Consider the following 14745-nt stretch of genomic DNA (forward strand, 5'->3'; position numbering starts at 1 on the left):
CAAACATTTCAACGAATTTTGTTGCTTGTGACATAGTGAAAACAGAGAGATCAAATTAACACTAAACCTGAATATTATTAGTTATCTAAGGGACAAAGATTTCCTTCAGTTAATACTTGTGACAAACAAAAATTCCATTCTTGTGCATGCATTGAGTACCTGGAAAAAATCCTTCGAAAAACTTCTCCATCAAAAAAACAATCTTATTCGTTGACAAACAATTTTTCATCTCCATAAGAAAGTATTCCAGGTAATTTCGCTCAGATTCACGTACATCATATCACTTTCTCTAAAAAATCAACTGCTCGCTACTAAGCCTCAAGTAAGAATGCTCCAGCGCTGCATAACTGAAGGCTAGCGTGTCAACCACAGATAAAACCAAACACAGAGTCAAGGATATTATTCACTGCTCACGCAGTGCGCTCATTCACCTTTATCTCAGTACAGTAGAGGTGAAGTATTTCCAATAGCAGGAAACATATGAGAACCTTACTACGTCAACAAAACTTTCTATAATCTTGGGAAGTTCCGTTTCTGAGGTTTTAATCACATAGCCGTCCTCTAAAACAGCGAAACCACCTGATACACATTCCGTGGCTTTGCAACTTCTATTGTAGAAACTGGTGAGTGCACTATAATATTGACTTTCTCAGTTCCTGTGCAAAGCAGAGTCTCTGACGTCATGGATATCACTGTCTCAAGTACTGACAAGGAGAAGGTCTCAGATATGGCCAATAAATTCGGCTCAAATTTGGCAGGTCACTCGTATACATCCTAAAATGAAAGGCTAAGACATTTTGTTTCAACACCTCCCCACCTACCCCACCCCGTTATCGTGACTCCTACGCGACTCAAAAATGACATTATCAATAGATCATAGAAAACTGAGTATTTTTCATCATTATATATGAGGGCCGCAAACGCATATTTTTGTAGAAACAGAGGAAGAAACGTTTCGGTTGCCGCTTTTGTACTCAAGAGGTACACATCGTGCAACGAAAGCGTCCTGTCGTAGCGACCAAAGCATTTGGCTGAGGAACAGAGAATCCGCGTTGGATTGCCAGTTGTTTCATTTTTGTTGCATTTCTGCTTTTTTTTACGTTGCGAAAATGGTCGGAATAAGAGGGTTAGTAAGGTAAGTAAATCAATAAGAAATAACAGTTGGAATTTTCCAAGTCCTTCGGAATGCACAATGGACATGAACGGATGCAGATGATCAGACAGGATGCTTACCTACTTGTCACCTGTCAGAGTCGTATCTAGACGTATTAGGGATCCCATATCATTCCTAATGCACACGCCCCACACTATTACAGAGCCTCCACCAGCTTGAACAGACCCTTGCTGACATGCAGGGTCCGTGGATTCGTGAGGTTGTGTCGATACCCGTACACCAATCTCGATACAAATTGAAACGAATCTCGTCAGATCAAACAACATGTTTTCAGTTATCAACAATCCAGTGACGGTGTTGACGGGATCAGGTGAGGAGTAAGGCTTTGTGTCATGCAGTCATCAAGGGTACACGAGTGGGCTTTCGGCTCCGAAAGCCCATATCGATGATGTTTCGTCAAATGGTTCGCACGCTGACACTTACTGATGGCTCAGCGTTGAAATCTGCAGCAATTTGCGGAAGAGTTGCACTCTCTAACGGTGAATGATTCTCTTCAGTCGTCGTTGGTCCCGTTCTTGCAGGGTCTTTATCTGGCCGCAGCGATGTCAGAGATTTGATGTTTTACCGGATTCCTGGTTTTTCTCGGTACACTCGTGAAATAGTCGTACGAGAAAAAAAAAATGGCTCTGAGCAAATGGTTCAAATGGCTCTGAGCACTACGGAACTTAACTGCTGAGATCATCAGTCCCCTAGAACTTAGAACTACTTAAACCTAACTAACCTAAGGACATCACACACATCCAGGCCCAAGGAAGGATTCGAACCTGCGACCGTAGCGGTCGCGCGGTTCCAGACTGTAGCGCCTAGAACCCCTCGCCCCCCCCCCCCCTGCCTGCCGTACGGGAAAATCCCCCTTCATCGATACTTCGAAGATGCTGTGTCCCATTGCTCGTGCGCCACAACATCACGTTCAAACTCCCTTAAATCTTGATAACCTGTCTTTGTAGCAGCAGTAACCGATCTAACAACTGCGCCGGACACTTGTAGTTTATGTAGGCGGTGGCGACCGCAGCGACGCGTTCTGCCTGTTTACATATTTATGTATTTGTACACACATGCGTACGCCAGTTTCTTTTTCGCTTCAGTGTAAATTTATCAAACGGCTTGGGTTAGTAAAGAATTAAACATTTAATTCTGGTCGCTTTACAGTGGCTCTTTCATACACTCTGTAACATATTCTCCATTTCTTTCGAACAACTACATGGATGATACCTGTCTCATAAAAATTTGAAGCAAATATACTCGCGGCACCGAGAACACCTAATGAATGAAATCTTCGCTCAATTACATCGTTCTTTTCGAAGATTCGGTGGAAAAGAGACTTGGTTTACATTTAAAAATTTTTACTGTTCTGGAATTAATTTTGATGCATACCACGCAGGCGATAACATTGCCTGAAAAAACCCTACTGAAAGCGGATCGTGAATCATGCTGTGAATCGTAACAGCATCCGTGCGATTGTGCAGTTCCCGCTGGGTTTCCGGAAGCAGATTGCAATTTGGAAGCCACGAAATAAAGTATTTAACTTGGCGATAAAAATAAACATCACACTGCTCGCAACAGGGGTGCACTTTGGCTGTATTACTCCTACCATAAAAATCGGCTGACCCTCGCCGTCTATAACCATTGCATCATACGTGACACTACTAGTTTACCCACCCCAAAGGTCCGACATCAGTCAAAACTTGTTGTCAGCAACACATGGTTTGAAAATATTCTCAATTCATATTGCTAAATTTAATTTGTGAATTGGGAGGATTTGGAGCAAGTGACTTAAAAATTTTTTAACGAGTCACTTAAACAAGTGACCGCTCCCATTTCCCGAGGACCAAATTAATCATTTGTTCCTTATAAGCACACTAGAATTTTAGGTAATATTCATCCAGACGCTGTGGTCGAATATTGCGCCGTGTACGAATGCGTTATTTTACCTATACTACCAACTGCCACTAGGGGTCGTTTCTCTCCTTCACGCGATAAAGTGCGTCGGATGCTCGTCTTCGAAACACTGATAATTTAAATCAACCTGAGGTGCCAAAGGTCATGGCATAGTGATATGCACATATACTGATGGTCTAGGGTCCAACCGATATGGTCACTAGACCGGTGGAGGCGCTGCATGCGACGTCGTGCTGAAAGCAGTCATTCGTGTCGGTCGATTGCTGCCATAGCCTATTAACGCCATATTTCGCCGCACTGTCCTCACGGATACAGTCGCCGTACGTCCCCCATTGACTTTTATTTCAATCAGTCTTGCTTGTCTGTTATCGCTGTGGACTCTGCGCAAACGCCACTGATGTCGGTCGTTAAGTGAAGGCCGTCGGTCACTGCGTTGTCCGTGGCGAGAGCTAATGCCTGAAATTTGGTACTCTCGGAGCACTTTTAGCACCGTGCATCGCAGAATATTTAATTCCATAACCATTTCCGAAGAGGACTGTCGCATGCATGGAGCTCCAACTATGATTCCGCGTTCAAAGTCTGTTAATTCCTGTCGGGCGACCACAGTTACGTCGAATGCCTTTTCGCATGAATCACCCGAGTACAAGTGCAGGCCATTCCATTGCCCTTTTATAACTTGTGTACACGATCCTACCGCCATCTGCATAAGGCGTGTCCCTATCCAATGATTTTTGTCACTTCAGCGTAAAGGGCGATCGCAAAGTTTCCGTTCGAAGGCCACACTAACCCTTCAACTAATTGCTGGTGCTAATATACCCGCATCAGAGTCAGGCTGAGCTGCATGTATACCGCAGCAACGCCTCAAACGGGAACATTGATCGCCCCCTTATATTTCAGTGAAATTCAGGTTATCCAACTCTTACAACATTGTTAGAACGTAAGAATTTCCATCATCACAGGCTACTCTCTTTCACACGAAGACCTGAGCACCCACCCTTTTTCTCCAGCTTTGGAATCCATCCTATGGACTGAGCGTGAGCTTCTGAATTTGACGCACTGGTGGCGAAGAGCATTTAAACTACAGGAATTGATGATTCCTTGAGAACAGAACCGACCTTCATACTATTTGATACTCCAGCCAGTAGTTATCTTAAATCTTGGTGGAGTTTTCAATGGAGTGCAGGGTAACTTTCTTAACAACTGATTTACTGCGTGCGAGAAGTTTGGAATGACTCTATGCCAACACCCCAGTCGCAGGAGATCAATTTCCAGTTTGACGAGCGGCACAACTCGGTTTTATGTCGTCCTTCGCAGTCGTCAACCAAAGACTGTTTTAGGTCGCTTTAGTCACGGACAACTAGGCCTAAGTCACTTCAGTCTTTTTTATGATTAGTTCCATAGCCGCTACAACTTTCTTGAACTATCCCAGTTCTCTTGCTTTACGCTGTCTTTTATTTGAAATAAACACTTTATTTCATCTTATTAAGCGATTAGCTAATTTAGTCCCCTTGGTCATTATCAAGGATTTTATGTTAAATAATTATCTTACAAGCTCACTCCACGACAAGACTACATAACAGTCTGGAAAGAATAACCTGAAATGATGTTCTTGTAACTGTCTGCACGTGGCGTTCTGTATGTGTAATGTGTTGCGCGTACTTCATTCCACATACACACTGTTCAGTCACTTTGATATGCCCACCTTTCAAAAGCCTAAACCGCTGCAAGACTTACAGAAAGAGAGTCAGTGAGGTTCTGGAAGGTATCGTCAGGGATATGGACTCACGCACGCTCCAGTACCGTGCAGCAGGTTTCTCGGTTGAAAATCCATGGTGCGAGCAGCCTGATCGAAGTGGTACCACATATTCTCGATTTGATTCAAATCCGGTGAGTTTCGTGCCCATGAAAGTACGATAAACTCAAACTGGTCCTCCTAGAACCATGCACGTACAGTGCACTGTTTCGAGGAAAAACAAATTACAGGTAGGCCCCACCACACTGCGCGGTTGATGCCATACGACATTTAGACAATGTTTTCCCTAATTACTTTATTGGAATGTGTGGGTCAATATCGCGGCCACCCCGTTCTTCTGACCTCATCTCTGTGGATGTGTGTGATGTCCTTAGGTTAGTTAGGTTTAACTAGTTCTAAGTCTAGGGGACTGATGACCTCAGATGTTAACTCCCATAGTCCTTAGAGCCATTTTCAGATGAAGCGTTATGGCTTACGAGATATCGATAGACACTCCAGAAGACCTGCTTGTTAGTTTGAAGCTGCAACCGTTACTCGTGGAACATCTTGCCGTGTCGAGCGTACTAGACAATCATTAGCAAGCAGTCACCAGGTGTCCGTTAATGTAAACGGGCATTTGCTACAACATCTCTAAATCAATATGCATCACACGGCAGTTTGAACACCGTTTCTCAACATCCTTATCGTTAAAACCTTCATTGACCCATAGCGAGGGAACGGTGGACTTGTGAGAGCTTTGTCACATAAAAAAGTGTTTCCATTTATTTTCTCTAAACTCTTCAAAATTTAGTATACGTAGCTTTTTACACCGTGTACATCATACAAAAATTACACTTTATGTGGCATAATTCCAGAGTCCCTATACTCTGTCTGAAGTACTGACCAGCCTGACGGCACATAAAATCAAATTTTATCTTAAATGACGCAGAATTTGTTCCAGAATACATCGGAGTCACGACCGACTTCTTAGAGTACTATACTTCAGTATTAGGTTTGCTACAGTCGTCTCATCGTCGGATATTTCTGATTTGAAAATATATTGGATAATTATCTTATAAAATTTCTGCTTTTACAATAGTTAAAAAGATAATACAGGAAATTAGTATCTGTTCCTGTTTTGTTTAACATTTGTCATTAAAGTATTACATTCCGATGCTTAAACTACAAGCTGCCACCACTGTCCCGTCATTAGCACCAGCAGAACTTCCCTCCAGCAAGATTGGTCTTCAGCTTCCTACTTTTATTACGCGGATCGTTTATTGCAGCAGACAACGACTGCGCATGACTACCTGTGGGAACACTAGCTATCTATTACCTGCAGTTTTTCTAGCGTCACGTACGATTTCGTCATCAGACTCTAAATACAGCGACCCATTTTTGTAGCCATTGCAAGGGTTCAGTATACAGGGTGTTACAAAAAGGTACGGCCAAATTTTCAGGAAACATTCCTCACACACAAAGAAAGAAAAGATGTTATGTGGACATATGTCCGGAAACGCTTAATTTCCATGTTAGAGCTCATTTTAGTTTCCTCAGTGTGTACTGTACTTCCTCGATTCACCGCCAGTTGGCACAATTGAAGGAAGGTAATGTTGACTTCGGTGCTTGTGTTGACATGCGACTCATTGCTCTACAGTACTAGCATCAAGCACATCAGTACCTAGCATCAACAGGTTAGTGTTCATCACGAACGTGGTTTGCAGTCAGTGCAATGTTTACAAATGCGGAGTTGGCAGATGCCCATTTGATGTATGGATTAGCACGGGGCAATAGCCGTGGCGCGGTACGTTTGTATCGAGACAGATTTCCAGAACTTAGGTGTCCCGACAGGAAGACGTTCGAAGCAATTGATCGGCGTCTTAGGGAGCACGGAACATTCCAGCCTATGACGCGCGACTGGGGAAGACCTGGAACGACGAGGACACCTGCAATGGACGAGGCAATTCTTCGTGCACTTGACGATAACCCTAATGTCAGCATCAGAGAAGTTGCTGCTGTACAAGGTAACGTTGACCACGTCACTGTATGGAGAGTGCTACGGGAGAACCAGTTATTTCCGTACCATGTACAGCGTGTGCGGGCACTATCAGCAGCTGATTGGCCTCCACGGGTACACTTCTGCGAATGGTTCATCCAACAATGCGTCAATCCTCATTTCAGTGCATATGTTCTCTTTACGGATGAGGCTTCATTCCAACGTGATCAAATTGTAAATTTTCACAACCAACATGTGTGGGCTGACGAGAATCCGCACGCAATTGTGCAATCACGTCATCAACACAGATTTTCTGTGAACGTTTGGGCAGGCATTGTTGGTGATGTCTTGATTGGGCCCCATGTTCTTCCACCTACGCTCAATGGTGCACGTTATCATGATTTCATACGGGATACTCTACCTGTGCTGCTAGAACATGTGCCTTTACAAGTACGACACAACATGTGGTTCATGCACGATGGAGCTCCTGCACATTTCAGTCGAAGTGTTCGTACGTTTCTCAACAACAGATTCGGTGACCGATGGATTGGTAGAGGTGGACCAATTCCATGGTCTCCACGCTCTCCTGTCCTCAACCCTCTCGACTTTCATTTATGGGGGCATTTGAAAGCTCTTGTCTACGCAACCCCGGTACCAAGTGTAGAGACTCTTCGTGCTCGTATTGTGGACGGCTGTGATACAATACGCCATTCTCCAGTGCTGCATCAGCGCATCAGGGATTCCATGAGACGGAGGGTGGATGCATGTATGCTAGCTAACGGAGGACATTTTGAACATTTCCTGTGACAAAGTGTTTGAAGTCACGCTGGTACGTTCTGTTGCTATGTGTTTCCATTCCATGATTAATGTGATTTGAAGAGAAGTAATAAAATGAGCTCTAACATGGAAAGTAAGCGTTTCCGGACACATGTCCACATAACATATTTTCTTTCTTTGTGTGTGAGGAACGTTTCTGAAAGTTTGGCCGTACCTTTTTGTAACACCCTGTATATTTATAAATTACCTTGTCGGCGGTCTTCAGCTCTGAGAAGTTTGTGAACCCTCAACTAGCTGATAACTCTCGTCATGTTTGTAGAAGAATTCAACTTCTACCAAAACTAGTAATCATTAACTCTAATTTACAGGAAGGCTTTTATTATGCTTTTAATTACAAAATTTGATCAGTGGCTAAGCAACTAGGTACATATCGATTTCAACAAACTCCAAATTTCCTAAAAAACAATAGTGTAAATACATAATTGTTATTACAATCTTCTGGTCGTTGGTGTTCCTTGACCACATGTTTTGTGTAGACGATTCTTTACCGCCTCCTAGTACTTTGCACGCCATGATGCCAAGTACAGCTTCAATTTTCTTGAGATGGCACAGAGCTCATGTGGAATTTCTCAGACAAAAATAATGAAAGATACGAAACGAGGCTCGCTCGTTAATAAACCCGCTCACTCAGCAATTAAATTTCTAGCTTCTGAATGAAATTTCCAGGTAAAAAAATGAGCAAATATTCTGCTAATAAAAATTGTTCATTTATATTCAAAACTGGTACGAGATTTGTCCCTCAATCAAGAAATGATTCATTTCCAAAAATATTAGCTACAAAACATCTGGGAAATCTCGTACCCTCACACCAACCCATTTCTGTCTCTCACTATCGTCACCGTTTGGCTGTAGTTGCTGCATTTCGTTCTGCTGCTAACACTTCGTATTACGGATATTCTGGTCCCACATCGTAGCTTTGTCCCAATGCATCTTTCCGTCTTAAGATGTTATCAATAAAGCAGTTACTTCGAATTAACTGTTTAGTTAATTTAGCTTCTCATCTCTGCACCATGTTAATCAGTGTTCTTCTCTTTTCAAGTTCCTTTAGTTTTTAGTTCATTGGATTTTTTTTCAGACCAGGATGTTCTTGTGGTTCTTCTCCAAATCCTCAACTGTGGTGTATGTAATTTTTTTCTTTTCCAGTTACCTAGAATCCATCCTTTACAAACATATACTGAATTGCTCCAAATAAATGTCTGTATGAATTTGTTTCTTTTTTCTCTATTAATAGGGTTGTTTGTTGATAAATAGCTCTTACTTCTGAGGGCTTGTTTGCACACCGTAATTTTTCTTTGAATATTCATTACACTGTTCTCATCCGTTATTGTACTCCCCGGGAAGGAACATTCAGTCGCTTGCATAGTAATTTTATTATATATCTTGCCCTTATTTGGTTGTTAGATTTATCATCATTATTTTCGTCTTCTTTGTATTTGGTTTCAATTTTGCTTTCCCAGGGATCAGACAAAATTTTTAACATATAATTCATGTCCTTCTCAGAATCTGCTATCCTGGCAATATCACCAGGAAGTCGAATACATTGTGTTTGTTTCCCACTGATTTTGATCTCTCTGGTACTGATTTTCATTGTTTGTACTGGAGTTTCTGTAAATGGGAAAAAATTTATAACTCGCGTTAAAATTTAAGTCAACAGGCAATGAAATGATGCATTTTCACCAATGATAAAATGGTGAAAGTGTCCTGTGAGGTGTGAGAGGAATCATCACATTCCACAACCCAGAAGAAATTTATGGAGTATAATTAGTGCAGTCTGTTCCCTGCGACACTTTCGATATCAGCTTGATGTTATTGTACAGCAGCAGTCAAATCTAACAATCTACTTCACCACTATTAAGGAAAGTTTTTGTGTTCCCCTGGAAACCACCACGACAGTAGCGCGAAATTCTCCGGGGATAAGAAAGACTGTTCGTGCCTTCCCGTCCGACGATTGCAGAGCACAATGCGTTCAGATCCGCTTAGGAGAGACCCATTGTGCTGAATGCCTTCCTCGTGTCCCCGCTTTCGATATGTAATATTGTATTCAAATAGGCGGCGGGCGATAGCGAACCTCGCTTCCGGACGTGGGCGCTCGGAGACAGTCAACATTACCTGGGAACGGAAAATTGTGCTCAGGCTGCCCCATGAGGTAAAAGAGCCAATTTAAAAGCAAACGGTGGAGTGAGCTGTGCAGACTATCAGCTGCAATGGCGCTGCGGACGGCTTCTTTTAATTCCCGATATTTCTGCTTCTCCAAGTCCCCGCCGGCGCAGCAAATTTTAGCAGTTCGAGACGGAAAGGCACCGTCTAAATCCCATATTCAAGCTACTCCCTATAATCCCCCAAATAAGACGTGTACGTTACAAGTCAGACTTTAATCATCTTGCCACAAATCCCTTCTGCATATGACTTTTTCAACCGAAAGTTAAATGAGTCCAGCAAATTATAAATTCTCGTACTTCAAAACTTGTATCCTCGATATTAGTCGATAAGTATGTCGAACAAGCAGCAAAGTAAATTAATAAGAAATGTTGAGAGGTGGTTTAACTTCAGTGAAAAGAAGAAAAAGTTTTAAGATTTACCGATAACACTGTGATTGTGTCAGGGGCTGGATTCAGTTAAACGAGGTGCGTATTGTCTTGAAAGGAGGTTATTCTTATAACGTCAACAGAAGTCAGTCATACACAAGGGTATGTAACCAAATAAAAACAGCCGCTGCTGAGCAAATTAAACCGGGAAATGATGCGCTAGAATAAGTAGATGTGTTCTGTCTTTGGACATCTGTCAGTGATAATAGAGACACTTTTTTAATTTCCTGTAAAAATTGGAGTTAGGAAGGCTTTTTCGAAGATATTTGTCTAGTGTGTAGCCTTGTTCGGAAGTGAGTCGTGGACGATAAAGAGTACAGACAAGAAGAGAGTAGAAGCTTTTGAAATACAGTGCAGCAGAAGAAAGCTGCTCATTGGATGAGTAGATGGGATAACTGATGAAGACCTTTTCCTCTTTCTCCGTTGTATCTGTTTTACAAGTTTCAACTGGAGTCTCTCTAAGGTATCTCTTTCCAAGCATTTTTCTTCGTCTGTTTGTATGCTCATTCATTTCTCATATCGTCAATCTGTGTAACTTCTTTCCTGCCTTTTTTTCTCATTCCCATTACTTTTCCTCTATAATTCATTGTTTCAGACAATTCGTAAGCAGTGTATATCCCAGCCAAGACTTTTCCTCTTTCTGGTCAGTAGGAATAATCTTTTTTCTTCTCTCGTTTTCTTTATTACTTGCTCATTCTTAAGCCTGTCTATCCGTTTCATGGTTCAAATGGCTCTGAGCACTATGGGACTTAACATCTGAAGTCATCAGCGCACTAGACTTAAAACTACTTAAACCTAACTAACCTAAGGACATCACACACATCCATGCCCGAGGCAGGATTCGAACCTGCGACCGTAGCAGTCGCGCGGTTCCGAACTGAAGCGCCTAGAACAGCACGGCCACCGCGGCCGGCAGTCCGTTTCATCTTTAACATTCTTCTCCATAGCCACATTTCAAAATTTCCTGAACATTTTCTCTCTTCTTTCACTGTCCCTGCTTCACTGCTGTAAAACACCTCACTCTAGATACAACATTTTGCAGTCTTTTCCTCATCACCACTGGAATCGTTCTAGCTCTTAGTAAATGCCCTTTTCCAAATGCTCTATTTCCTATTGACATCAACCTCCTTATTTTTTCTGTATAGCCATTGTTCAACGTCATTAAATTTCCAATTTACGAAAATGATTTTACTTATTGTATCTTTTTCCGTCTCAGAATATCAGACGCTTCCTCCTTGCTTATTCTAATCGGCTTTCTCATTCCTATATGTATCTCTGATCGAGACTTCTCACCCTTTCTTACAATACTCTTCAACATCTGCTGCAGCTCCTCTTCTGATCCAGCCAGCACTGCTTGTACTTCCACATATTTTGTAGTCTTTATCCTTCCCCCTGCTATTACAATGACCCTTGCGTCCTCTATGGCCCTACCTGTCACTTCTCCTCCATACACGTTGACCAGCTTCAGTGACAGTGAGTATCCCTATCTTACATCTCTTGCAGTGCTTATTTTCTCTGTCTCCCCATTCCCTAATCGTCATTTTCTGCATTGTGAATATCCCCTTTATTAAACTTTTGTCGTTACAGGTACTGAATGGAATCAGGAAGAGAAGAAATTTACGGCTTATGTTGACTAAAAGAAGGGATCAGTTTATAGAACACATGGTGAAGCTTCAAGGTATTGTCATTCGTAATGTAAAGAGGTGTGAAAAGGGGCCAAACACTGTCGAAGGAAATCAAGGCTTGACCATGGTAAACGGGTTCAAATGGAAGTGGGTTTGCAGTAGTTATGAAGAGGTGAAGAAACTTGCACAAGACAGACTAGCGTGAAGAGCTGCGTCAAACCAGTGTTCGAACTTCAGACCAAAACAACGACAACAACAAGGAAATTAATGCAATTTATTGCTACTTGAATAAAATGATCTTTCGAAGCTACAGATGTAAAACTAAAACATAATTCCAAAACAGAAGCTCTGCAAGCAACGACTGTACAAACGTATAAGGCATGTAACATTCTCTATCCACCCGTATACTCCATAAGCCACCTTTAGGTGGGTAGAAGAGTGTACTTCTGGGACCACGATTAGTTACTTCCTCCAGTGTTCAGATAAAGAATGGTGCACAGGAATAACTAGAGCCGGTCAACCTTCACATGATCTAGTCATTTCGCGAGATGTACATAGGAGGAAGCAAGTTGACTGACTCTGCTTGGTGTTTTAACAGTAAACATCTCTTGATGACGATCAATTGATTTGGGCACAGACGTTTGATATCATCGAAGATTTTAACAGAAAACTAAATTACTGCGATTTAAGACCAGCTAAAGGAATATTTTAACATTGATATCTACAGGAGCGGTGCAGTTTTAAAGAAAGAGCGTGAAAGATATATGTTTTGCAATTATTTGACAAAACGTGATTCAGCCAGCAGGGAGAAAAACAATGTTTCAATTTTCTCATCTAGTCGAAAGAAGGCAAAGTATAGTTGAAAAATTCGTGTCGTCAGTTGCGAACAGAGTAGGCACAGAATGAATGGTCCCGCAAAGGCAGTGTAAAAAAGTCACAAGATGAAGCATCCTCATCTTGTCAGGAAATGGGTGTTGCACGTGGTTGTAACGTTAAGTGCAAGAACAAGACGCCAGCAACCGTTAATGATAGAGCAGAACGCGAAATTCATGTACTGTTTTTGACTCCAGCCGATGAGAATGCTCTAGCAAGGGGATTTTACATTAATTTAAGGGGTCGGCGGAAGAAAGTGGTAACCTCAGGTCAGTAAGAATTAGCCTTGTCAATACTTTCCTTACTATATTTATGCTCTTCTCTTTCATTTACACCAAATACATAACACGCAATAACGCAGAATACGCTTTTGTGTGCTAGCTCATTCTTCTATGACCCACCTATTGAAAAAACCCCAAAATAAATTGTGCAAGCTGTTTATAGATACCAGCTTCTGTTTTTAAGTAGTCTTCATCTTCCTCATGTCTTAATGTAATAAATGGTACTGTTCATTTCTCTCATTTGAACGCCACGAAACTGATCTGCATAATAAACACATTTAGTAGATTGTTGGTGAATTTTTTCTCAGTACAAAAAAAAAGAAAAATTGATATCTACTTCTAGATAGATACTTCGAAAGCCACCATAAGATGCAAGGCGGAGGAAACCTTGCACCACTACAAACCAAAGAGCAAGAAACGATTCTATGACCCCTTACGAGCCCTGATTTCTCTTATCTTAAGGTAGTTGGCGACGGTAGAATCTTTCTACTGTCAGTCGCACGCAAATGGTGGTTCTCTAAATTTTCTCAAAGTGTTTCGCGAAAACGACGTTGTCTTTCCACCAAAGATTCCCACTTCACGAAGCATCTTCCTAATAACCGCGTGTTGTCGTGTCTTTCAATTTCAAACATAGCAGCACACCTCTGTATTGCTTCTGATCCTTCCTTTGATCCGACGTCGTGGGGGTTCCAAACACTAGAACAATACTCAAGAATGGGTCGCACTAGTTTTTTGTTCGCCTTCTCCTTGACCGTTTCGGTTTGCAGTATTATGGTTCAAATGGCTCTGGGCACTATGGGACTTAACATCTGAGGTCATCAGTCCCCTAGAACTTAGAACTACTTAAACCTAACTAACCTAAGGACATCACACACATCCATGCCCGAGGCAGGATTCGAACCTGCGACAGTAGCAGCAGCGTGGTTCTGGACTGAAAAACTGCTTTAACAAAAAACTTTTGCATTACTCATTGAAGGACCCCCGTATTTTGAACCTTTTCACATGTTTGATCTCAGCTATTCAGCTGTATGCAATAATGGTTAGATGTTAAACGTTTTACGTGGAGTCTGCAACACTGAGGTCCTTTAAAGAAACTACGTAGGCAAGCAGGCAGATGCGCCAGTCGCAGAGTGGAACGCATCCACGCTGCATGTTTCACGGCGTGCTTTTCATTCCGCCTGGCCGCTTAATATTGTACGAGAAGCATGTCTGACAACGCGGCCGAGTGCTTTCGTATATCTCTCGGCGCTAGGCAGCCGGCCGGCCGCTGGGAATGACCGCGTGCAATGAATACTGCACGACCGGCGTATGCGTTACTCCAGCGGCCCAGATGGAAGGCCGTGCGCACCGCTTTGCAAGCCGGAGTGTCTTCGTGTCCAGCGCACTGTTTAATGCGCAGCGAGTTCCTGCTGCGTTGCGCTATTCCTGTGTCATAAACACTGCATCTGCTTGTCTTCTCAAATGTTATGCGTGTCCTGAATGGAAGGTGAAACATCAGTCCCAACAGTAGGAAAATCTGTTTCGCAGATGGACATTATGAACCATCATCACAGAGAATTAATTAATGAGCTTGTATTTGTCTGTATTACTTGGTCCACAGAGCAGTTGGAGAGATATAATGACTTTTCTGGAGGCTAGAAATCTACTCTGTAGGAATCAGCATGGGTTTCGAAAAAGTCGATCGTGTGAAACCCAGATCGCGCTATTCGTCCACGAGACTCAGAGGGCCACAGACACGGTTTT

This window comes from Schistocerca americana, chromosome 3 (assembly GCF_021461395.2).
Source record: "Schistocerca americana isolate TAMUIC-IGC-003095 chromosome 3, iqSchAmer2.1, whole genome shotgun sequence".
NCBI lineage: Eukaryota > Metazoa > Arthropoda > Insecta > Orthoptera > Acrididae > Schistocerca > Schistocerca americana.